Source organism: Salmo salar, chromosome ssa20 (assembly GCF_905237065.1).
Source record: "Salmo salar chromosome ssa20, Ssal_v3.1, whole genome shotgun sequence".
Classification (NCBI taxonomy): domain Eukaryota; kingdom Metazoa; phylum Chordata; class Actinopteri; order Salmoniformes; family Salmonidae; genus Salmo; species Salmo salar.
Genome location: NC_059461.1, coordinates 17,546,586 through 17,557,803, shown reverse-complemented (window position 1 = coordinate 17,557,803; position 11,218 = coordinate 17,546,586). Strand labels below are relative to the sequence as shown.

At 41.7% G+C, this 11,218-nt stretch overlaps 1 long non-coding RNA gene across 1 annotated transcript; it reads left to right on the top strand.

The window, feature by feature from the left end:
* Positions 1-8,065: 8,065 nt before the first annotated feature.
* On the top strand, positions 8,066-11,217 carry LOC106580044 (uncharacterized). Its single transcript, XR_001322791.2, has 3 exons — positions 8,066-8,273; positions 9,718-9,893; positions 10,556-11,217. It is a non-coding gene; the product is annotated as an uncharacterized lncRNA (long non-coding RNA).
* Position 11,218: the final 1 nt, after the last annotated feature.

The window sequence follows — 11,218 nt, the reverse complement described above, 5'->3', positions numbered from 1 at the left end:
TGAACAGCATTCTCACATAGGTGTTCCTTTTGTCCGAGTGGGAATGGGCAGTGTGGAGTGCGATTGAGATTGTGTCATCTTTGGATCTGTTGGAGCGGTATGTGAATTGGAGTGGGTCTAGGGTTTCTGGGATGATGGTGTTGATGTGAGCCATGACCAGCCTTTCAAAGCACTTCATGGCTACCGATGTGAGTGCTACGGGGCGGTAGTCATTTAGGCAGGTTACCTTCGCTTTCTTGGGTACAGGGACTATGGTGGTCTGCTTGAAACATGTAGGTATTACAGACTCAGTCAGGGAGAGGTTGAAAATGTCAGTGAAGACACTTGCCAGTTGGTCTGCGCATGCTCTGAGAACATGTCCTGGTAATCCGTCTGGCCCCGCGACCTTGTGAATGTTGACCTGTTTAAAGGCCTTTCTCACATCGGCTACGGATAGTGTGATCACACAGTCGTCCGGAACAGCTGGTGCTCTCATGCATACTTCAGTGTTGATTGACTCGAAGCGAGCATAAAAGGCATTTAGCTCGTCTGGTAATCTCACGTCACTGGGCAGCTCGTGGATGGGTTTCCCTTTGTAGTCCGTTTGCAAGCCCTGCCGCATCCAATGAGCATCGGAGCCGGTGTAGTAGGGTTCAATCTTAGTCCTGTATTGACGCTTTGCCTGTTTGATGGTTCATCTGATGGTATAGCAGGATTTCTTATAAGCATCTGGATTAGTGTCCCACTCCTTGAAAGCGGCAGCTCTAGCCTTTAGCTCGATGCGGATGTTGCCTGTAATCCATGGCTTCTGGTTGGCATATGTATGTACAGTCACTGTAGGGACGACGTCTTCGACGCACTTACTGATATAGCCGGTGATTGGAACATATTCCAATCTGTGCTAGCAAAACAGTCCTGTAGCGTAGCATCCGCTTTGACTGACCACTTCCGTATTGAGCGAGTCACTGGTACTTCCTGCTTTAGTTTTTTCTTGTAAGCAGGAATCAGGAGGATATAATTATGGTCAGATTTGCTAAATGGAGGGCGAGGGAGAGCTTTTTATGTGTCTCTGTGTGTGGAGTAAAGAAGGTCTCGAGTTTTTTTTCCTCTGGTTGCACATGTGACATGCTGGTAGAAATTAGGTAAAACGGATTTAAGTTTGCCTGCATTAAGGTCCCCGGCCACTAGGGGCGCCACTTCTGGATGAGCATATTCTTGCTTGCTTATGGCCTTATACAGCTCGTTGAGTGCAGTCTTAGTGCCAGCATCGGTTTTTATATCCTTCGCGTCGGACTCATTAAAGAAAAAAACTTTGTCCAGTTCGAGGTGAGTAATCGCTGTTCTTATATCCAGAAGATCTTTTCGGTCATAAGAGACAGTAGCAGCAACATTATGTACAAAATAAGTTACAAACAATGTGAAAAAACACACAAAATAGCACAGTTGGTTAAAAGTGTAGTGCATAAGGAAAGTACCAAAACACCTTGATATAAGCAAGCAGATGAGTACATTTGGCTAGGATGGAAGCAATTATATAGTACCTGCGGAGTGAATTTAAACCAGGGAAAAAACGCACTACCCTCCCCTGTGCCCCCCCCCAAAAAAACACACAACCCTCCCCAAAGCAACAAAAAACGTTTGACAACGATCCCCAAATTTGGAATCCTTGCATAGGAGGGCCTTGCATAGCAGAGAACCAATATTCTATAGGGGACAGTTATCACGTTTTTAGGTTCATTTGTTTCACAAGTTAACCTTCATAAACGGATCACCCCATGTTGAGACTGGATGCCAGGGTGTCATAGCTCAAGCTCATTGCCACCATATGTGGTTTCAGGGACATTTTTCAAATTACCTTTGGGATTATGTGTCATTCCCAATTTGAGATGGAAGTTGGGTGTAATAAGACACGGGTGCTTTTAGAGCACATTGTGAGCAACCAGCCTTATTTACAGTTAACACCTGCTGCTTGACTCAAGGACATGTATTTACACAGAACCTCTATGGAGTGAATTAGTGGTCAGATAACAGGTTAGGCGTAGGGAAATGGATGTCGGCCAATAAAGTGTCTTATTTTCGTGACCTGGAAAATTAGGCAAATATTTATAAAGAACAGTCATTGGGTGTTGGCCCTAAAGCCTGCCAACACTTTGCATATCCGCCCTGAAATTATTGTTGGCAAAACAGTCAGCCACTCTTATTTTACAATGAGATATAAATCCAGCACCAAACTAATATACAGTGGGGCAAAAAAGTATTTAGTCAGCCACCAATTGTGCAAGTTCTCCCACTTAAAAAGATGAGAGGCCTGTAATTTTCATCATAGGTACATGTCAACTATGACAGACAAAATGAGAAAAAAAATCCAGAAAATCACATTGTAGGATTTTTTATGAATTTATTTGCAAATTATGGTGGAAAATAAGTATTTGGTCACCTACAAACAAGCAAGATTTCTGGATCTCACAGACCTGTAACTTCTTTAAGAGGCTCCTCTGTCCTCCACTCGTTAACTGTATTAATGGCACCTGTTTGAACTTGTTATCAGTATAAAAGACACCTGTCCACAACCTCAAACAGTCACACTCCAAACTCCACTAAGGCCAAGACCAAAGAGCTGTCAAAGGACACCAGAAACAAAATTGTAGACCTGCACCAGGCTGGGAAGACTGAATCTGCAATAGGTAAGCAGCTTGGTTTGAAGAAATCAACTGTGGGAGCAATTATTAGGAAATGGAAGACATACAAGACCACTGATAATCTCCCTCGATCTGGGGCTCCACGCAAGATCTCACCCCGTGGGGTCAAAATGACCACAAGAACGGTGAGCAAAAATCCCAGAACCACACGGGGGGACCTAGTGAATGACCTGCAGAGAGCTGGGACCAAAGTAACAAAGCCTACCATCAGTAACACACTACGCCGCCAGGGACTCAAATCCTGCAGTGCCAGACGTGTCCCCCTGCTTAAGCCAGTACATGTCCAGGCCCGTCTGAAGTTTGCTAGAGAGCATTTGGATGATCCAGAAGAGGATTGGGAGAATGTCATATGGTCAGATGAAACCAAAATAGAACTTTTTGGTAAAAACTCAACTTGTCGTGTTTGGAGGACAAAGAATGCTGAGTTGCATCCAAAGAACACCATACCTACTGTGAAGCATGGGGGTGGAAACATCATGCTTTGGGGCTGTTTTTCTGCAAAGGGACCAGGACGACTGATCCGTGTAAAGGAAAGAATGAATGGGGCCATGTATCGTGAGATTTTGAGTGAAAACCTCCTTCCATCAGCAAGGGCATTGAAGATGAAACGTGGCTGGGTCTTTCAGCATGACAATGATCCCAAACACACCGCCCGGGCAACGAAGGAGTGTCTTCGTAAGAAGCATTTCAAGGTCGTGGAGTGGCCTAGCCAGTCTCCAGATCTCACCCCCATAGAAAATCTTTGGAGGGAGTTGAAAGTCCGTGTTGCCCAGCGACAGCCCCAAAACATCACTGCTCTAGAGGAGATCTGCATGGAGGAATGGGCCAAAATACCAGCAACAGTGTGTGAAAACCTTGTGAAGACTTACAGAAAACATTTGACCTGTGTCATTGCCAACAAAGGGTGTATAACAAAGTATTGAGAAACTTTTGTTATTGACCAAATACTTATTTTCCACCATAATTTGCAAATAAATTCATTAAAAATCCTACAATGTGATTTTCTGGATTTTCTTTCTTCTCATTTTGTCTGTCATAGTTGAAGTGTACCTATGATGAAACTTACAGGCCTCTCTCATCTTTTTAAGTGGGAGAACTTGCACAATTGGTGGCTGACTAAATACTTTTTTGCCCCACTGTAAGTTTCACAAGTAGACCGGCTCCTAAAATGTAATCTGTTTCCCATTGACTATTTAAAAAAAATATATATATATTTAACTCGGCAAATCAGTTAACAACAAATTCTTATTTACAATGACGGCCTACCCCGGCCAAACCTGTGCCAATTGTGCACCGTCCTGTGGGACTCCCAATCAGGGCCGGTTGTTATACAGCCTGGAATTGAACCAGGGTCTGTAGTGACACCTCTAGCACTTAGATGCAGTGCCTTAGACCGCTGCGCCACTCAGGAACCCGACTTTTCACGATCACCATGACTTTATTGTAATTTGGTTTACCAATAGGTTAAATCCTGCTAAAATGCTGTTTGGACAGTATTGGAGACTACAGACTGAGCTGTTGAGTGCAGTCATGCAACATCCTTTTACTTCAGACAACCTTTTACATGCCATTCCCTGGAATCAGACAAAAGATGCCCATTGGTTATAATCCATAGGAAAGGTTATACATCATATCATTAGACGTTGCTTGTTAACAAAAGGGAACTTACTTGAGTGTTATGAATATAATTGCGTGTTAGTTCAATGTACTAATAAGTAAGTACTATAACAATCCCGGGGGTCGGGCCATGCTGGAGGGGGGTGGCATCTGTTCAAACAAGAGAAGCGAAAAATACTGAAACAAATCATCAGGGAAGAAAGATAATAGGCAAGTAATGCAGCAACATTGTTTCTGGGGGGGAAAAACGGTTTGGTTAGTGAAGCGAAAACTGATTTTATTTGTACTTGCTCCTAAGAGGGGCTCCTGAGTAGTGCAGCGGTCTAAGGCACTGCATCTCAGTGCTAGAGGCATAACTACAGACCCTGGTTTGATTCTTGGCTGTATCACAACCGGCCGTGATCGGGAGTTGCACAATTGGCCCAGCGTCGTCCGGATTAGGGTTTGCCCGGGGTAGGCCATCATTGTAAATTAGAATTTGTTCTTAACTGACTTGCCTAGTTAAATAAATAAAAATTGACGGCCCATACATACAACACTATTTGATCATATTGGGAACAAAAACTTTTGGGTGTAAGGGACATATCCTTTGTGCACTCTAAAAGGGTCCAGTGTGCATATAAGGCAACCATTCATACATACCAGGACAAGGAGACTTTTATTTAGAAGGTAAATCATTTTGAATAAGTTCTTCTAATCTAACCCGTCTGGGTATCAGTTTTCCCCACATATCATTCATTGTTTTCTCACAAGTTCCTGTCCTAGAAGCAAGAAAGTGTGCCCATAGCGCTTAGTTTGCACTTTGGCGGCAGTACCTGTTGCACAACAGTGAAGCATTTCTCAGACAAAAGCCACTATTATTCTGACATTTCTGACACCGGACGTGCTTGTTGCACCCTCGACAACTACTATGATTATTATTATTTGACCATGCTGGTCATTTATGAACATTTTTACATTTTAACATCTTGACTATGTTCTGTTATAATATCCACCCTGCACAGCCAGAAGAGGACTGGCCACCCCTCATAGCCTGGTTCCTCTCTAGGTTTCTTCCTAGGTTTTTGGCCTTTCTAGGGAGTTTTTCCTAGGGAGTTTTTCCTAGCCACCGTGCTTCTTTCACATGCTTTGCTTGCTGTTTGGGGTTTCAGGCTGGGTTTCTGTACAGCACTTTGAGAATATCAGCTGATGTACGAAGGGCTATATAAAAATAAATTTGATTTGATTTGATTTCACATTTTTTAAATAAAGTGGTGATCCTAACTGACCTAAAACAGGGAATTCTTACTCGGATTAAATGTCAGGAATTGTGAAAAACTGAGTTTAAATGTATTTGGCTAAGGTGTATGTAAACTTCCCACTTAAACTGTAGATGTGGTCCTCATATTCCCAACATTGAGTGGAAAACTTTGCAACAAGACTAAGAGGATGCAATGCAACTTTTTGAAGTGTAAACAGAAATGAAAATTCACTAACTGCAGATTTATAAAAATGTAAATAAAATACAAAACATAAATGTTTTACATAATCTTATTGCACACATTTTGAGGAAAAGCCTGACAGTGCTGCAACTTTTTTTAAATTGTTTTACTTCTCTGCAGATTTCTGAAATCTACGATTGCAGATGACTATAAAAAACACTAATGTTGTCCTGTTGCTTTGGTTCCCAAGTTGTTGGGACATTTTTGGAAATGCGCACTCGATTGCCAACACCCAACATCAAATGGAACAAGATATACAATGGAATATATTACAAAATATGATTAGCCATAGAATAATAGTTCCACACACACCCACTTAAGTTAGTTAGAACGTTTACATCATGCAAGGAGTATTAATGTTAAAGTACACTGACAACTCCACCTTTACAATCATACTTCGACGTTCAAGTATGTCACGTGTCACATTGCCAAAGTTTGTACATGTAAATAGTTTTTGTTTTTTGGGAGTATATCGTACAAATAATCCTGAGATCCTTTCGATTCCAAATATTTACTTCTCTTATGGATCTGCCAAATGGCAAGGCTCCAGGGAGAGTCGGACCATGGTCAACGCAACTATTTGGAGGCATCATCCAGCTGATCACAACTTCCAAACGGGTCATATTTCAGTCAATATAAATTCATGACACAATTGATGAAATTGTTTCCCAACTAGAAATGCTTGATATTACATCGTAGGGAGAATTTATTTTACACCTCTTCAAAACCTTAAAATCTTACAGTGACGGTTTACAAACCTCAGGGTGCAAACAAACCCATTTTCATATTTTGAATACGTTAATACTTCTTCTAGTCCTTTCATATACTGTATACAGTACAGTCTTGGTAAGGTCTATTTATTATCAAGTGTTCTGAACCACATACCACATTTATCAGAAGACAGTAACACGATGGTATGATGGAAGATAGTACAATAACCTAAACATGTCAAGGAAAGTGGGCAGGCCTTGTCAAAGGGACAACCCCTTGTGAGATGGTCCTGGAGCCAAGAGGACATATTTGCCAAAGAAGTTAAAATATGTCAAATAAAATAAAATTGTATTGGTCACATACACACGGTTAGCAAATGTTATTGCGAGTGTAGCAAAATGCTTGTGCTTCTAGTTCCGACAGTGCAGCAATATCTAACAAGTAATATCTAACAGTTCCACAACAAATACCTAATACACACAAATCTAAGTAAAGGAATCGAATAAAAATAAATAAATATAAATATATGGATGAGCAATGTTAGAGCGGCATAGGCTAAGATGTAATAGATAGTATAGAATACATATACATATGAGATGAGTAATGCAAGATATGTAAACATTATTAAAGTGACTAGTGTTCCATTTATTAAAGTGGCCAATGATTTCAAATCTGTACGTAGGCAGCAGCCTCTGCGCTAGTGATGACTATTTAACAGTCTGATGGCCTTGAGATAGAAGCTGTTTTTCAGTCTCTCGGTCCCAGCTTTGATGCACCTGTACTGACCTCACCTTCTGGTTGGTAGCGGGGTGAACAGGCAGTGGCTCGGGTGGCTGTTGTCCTTGATGTTCTTTTTGGTCTTCCTGTGACATCGGGAAACAAAGTTCATAACCTTTCTGTGACAGCTCCAACAGGCCTAAACTGTTTCACAGTTGGTCGACAAGGTCAAAATGCTGTGAGAGGCATTTACTAAAGGCTGGGACTTCCACAGACCACTAATCCATGAAGTGGAATTTCACTGGCCTAACAAATGGTGCCATGTTGATGGAATCGAATGCTGATGACACTGATGATTTGTCATTCAAGAGGCTGTGATGTTGTTCAACAGTGTTGACCTCAGTCCTGTGACACAGCAGGAGGAATACATGGCGCAAGAAGGAATGAAAACTCTGAAGACCTCATATTACACGACAGGCCGAATTTACAATGTTAAACAATCCTTTCTTTTCCCACTGGGCACACAGTGGTTGTACAAACATTGTTTCAACATAATGTCAATGATATTACGTTGAACCAATGTGGAATAATGTTGAATTGACATCTGTGCCCAGTAAGTAAGCACTCTTTTGTCAGAATAATATATATTTTTTAAGAAATACCACAATCTAGTGGTCAAAACAGTAAGGCTGTATGTAATAATTTTGTTCTTATTTTTTATGTGTTAAGGTTTCATTTATTGTCAATCATGGTGTACAACAGTCCATATTTAAATATGGCTAAATAAACAATGTACATATGTAAATATAGCTAAATAACAAAATTAAGGGTCTCTGGATTTATATTTGTGACATCGCATAAGAACCTCCGATTTAGCGCCAAAACACCGTTACCATAGTATCCACATAACGAACAAACTTTCGATACTGGAATTATGAAAGGGTCGAAGGGCAAGACTCGTTTTACTTTCAATACATGGACATTTGACAAAACAAGGACACGTAAAGACTGATAAAACATTTCAAAATGGACCAATGGAGACCAGAACGATGCTGCCTGCCTAGCCTTGGTAATGTGGATGTGCTGCTAGCTAGCTCGTTACATCTCTCACACAAACGTTAGCTAATGATTGTCGCTAGCTATTGTGGGAGTACCTAAGGACTTAATGGTCAACGTTGGTGCAAATGTTGACGGTCGACCACTAGAGTTAACTGTAGCCCATAGGCCGGCAGATGGCGACATGGCGTCGTTTCATTTTACCAATATCACTGACAATCTGACTCAATATCGCCAGCTTCCGGCCTTTAGGCTAAATTTACGGTTAAGTCCTTAGCTACTCCCACCTTAGCTAGCTAACGTTAAAGACAGCACTGGGTTGCATTTGTTATAGTGATAACAGTCATACTTTAATATCTGGCTGACATATTTTGTCATATGTTTAATTGACTTAGTTGGCTTAGCGTCGTCCGGGTTAGGGGAGGGTTTGACCGGGGTAGGCCGTAAATAAAGGTTACAAATAAATTAAATGTTTAATTGACAAATAATTCAAGACCTTCCACAATCTACTGTCGCTGGAGCTTCCAAATGTGGGCAATGTGAAAGTAATCGCCGTTTAGCTTTTACCCCACAGGGACAAGGAAAAATGTATTGAGAGATTCAATGGGCTATCATCGTTAAGTAACATAGTAGATACAAAGCATTGAAGCGTTTAACTGCAGGGTACTTCCACATCATATGAAGGAATGTGCCTACCTGGATTTGGGGCCAATTTCATCGTAAAACGTTTCCTTGGTGTTAAATACAGTCTGTGAACAAAGTTATAAATTGATGGTTCGGATTACGGGAGGCCATATTCTTTTCCAGTTAAAGGGTTGTACAGATTCAGTTAGATCAGTGGACCATACTTTTTGAATGGCTAGCTCAGAATTTGAGCATTCTAAAAGTTATTTCTGGAGATCAGTTATTTTGTGAGCCCAGATAATTCATTTATAAATCCCATCATTGGATGGTTCGGTAGTTGGGATGTTCTACGTCTCTCTCTGATAAAACACTAAGGAAGTGCTTCTCAAAAGAGCAGGCTTGCTTCTGTAAGCAGAATGCTCTGCAGCAGGCACACAGGGAGCATGTGGTTGCAGTGGAGCACAAACTCAAACAGCATCCTCTGGCTCTGTACCCACATTAAGAGCATGGCATGCCCCCAGAGGTGAGTGGCAGGTAGATAACAAGACTAATTAGCGATGTCATGACATTGAAGATAAAATATGCCTCCTCCTTTTTGCAATAAGACATAAAGGGCATCTTTCCAAACACATCGAAAGGGTTATAGTCCAAGAGAATGCTTAATCTGCGTCCGAGAAACCAGACCCTAAAATATACATCAGATGGCCCACGCACACACTTCTGAATTATAAAAGTAGTCAACTCTTACGCTGTTGTTACAGCATGACTTTGTTTTGCTTACTTGTAACAACACAATTGAATGTACTACTTACTGTTTGTCTTTCATCCGATAGTTGTTTGATCAGGTTATACGTGTCCTGGGCCCGGATATGTGTGTGAACAGAGCTTCTGCAGTGACTTCACCAGAAAAAGAGGAGCATGTGGACGACTGCACTGAGCTGTGTGAAACCATCATGCAGGAATCCGAGTCAGAGGAGGAAGTGAGAGAGGGACCATCGGTCACCGCAATGTAATTTCCAGATAAGTTTGTTTTGGGGCAAACTCTTCATCACTAGGGTATAAACTGTAGTGCAGGACCGGTTCCTGACATAAGCGCTTGCTTAGAGCCCGTGGCCGCAAGGGGACCTGTCCACCTGCCAAAAAGTGTCCCCCCTGCGTCACAGTGGAAATCCCATTGTGATGCAGTGGGGGACACTCTTTGGCAGGTATTATTTAGCATGACAAGTCCCTGACCGAAAATAACTCAGTCGGGATCTCGACTTACTATTGAGAGTAAGAATAGTCTTGCCATCTATCTTAATGTGTAGTAATCATTGCCGAATATCAACTGGACATGCAGCGCATGTGCCCTGACCTTTAGTCATTCTCACTTGTTAGTCATTCTCACTCAGATATCATATCAACATGTGTAGAATTGCAGGAAAAATCCTCTCTCCACCGTCAAGAGAGGGGCCATGAAAATGTTTTTCTGTGAGGTGGGGGACCCCTCAACCAAATCTTACTTAGGGCCTGTCATGCCAAATAATATCCCGCAGAGGGGGACACTATTTGGCATGACAGGCCCCCAAAAGGCTAGAGCCGGCACTGATCTACTGGTATAAGTACTGGTGATGTATGATATATAGCCAACAGTCTGTGCTGTTGTTAACCCTTTTCTTTTTTTTGCTAAAGGATGGACGATTCCTGCCCAAAGAGCTGCAAGCAAAGCAGAGCAGTGCCAAGGAAGACCAGATAATCAATGTCAAACGACTGTGCTCCACATCTCAAGAGGACATCAAGAAAGTCAAGCTTTTCTATGACTGGGTCGCCTCATTGGTAAGCACAGCGAACACAAACCGGCCATGACCATAAAGAAGGTGAGGAGGACTGCGTACATAAAACACAGGACGTAGGGGTTTTGAGGGTGTTGCAGCACCCCCTGAAAAATCTATTTTTTTCCTTCACTGAAGAGGAGCGAGACAATTGATCAAGGCCAGATGCAGCAGGCTCTGCTTCAACACGGAAAGGGAAATTGGTCCTTCAGGCATGTTTCAATAGGCATTATGTAGGTCAGTTTCACAATAGTACACAAGAATTAGACACTATGCTGGTAAAAAAGAAAAGTGGATCTTAATCTGGAAACTCGTGAAAAATTATGTTTAGAAAACATTGCCTGTCTGTCAATGCATGTACATCACAGATCATCCTCAGTTACCTTGAATAAATGACATTTTATGAATAACTAGAGATGCTAGCCTGTTTATCCTTCTGTCATCATATTTAGTGCCAATCTTGTGGTGTTGAAAGTAACATGCCATGGACATTGGCAATTTGAATTAATAATAAAAAGACAAT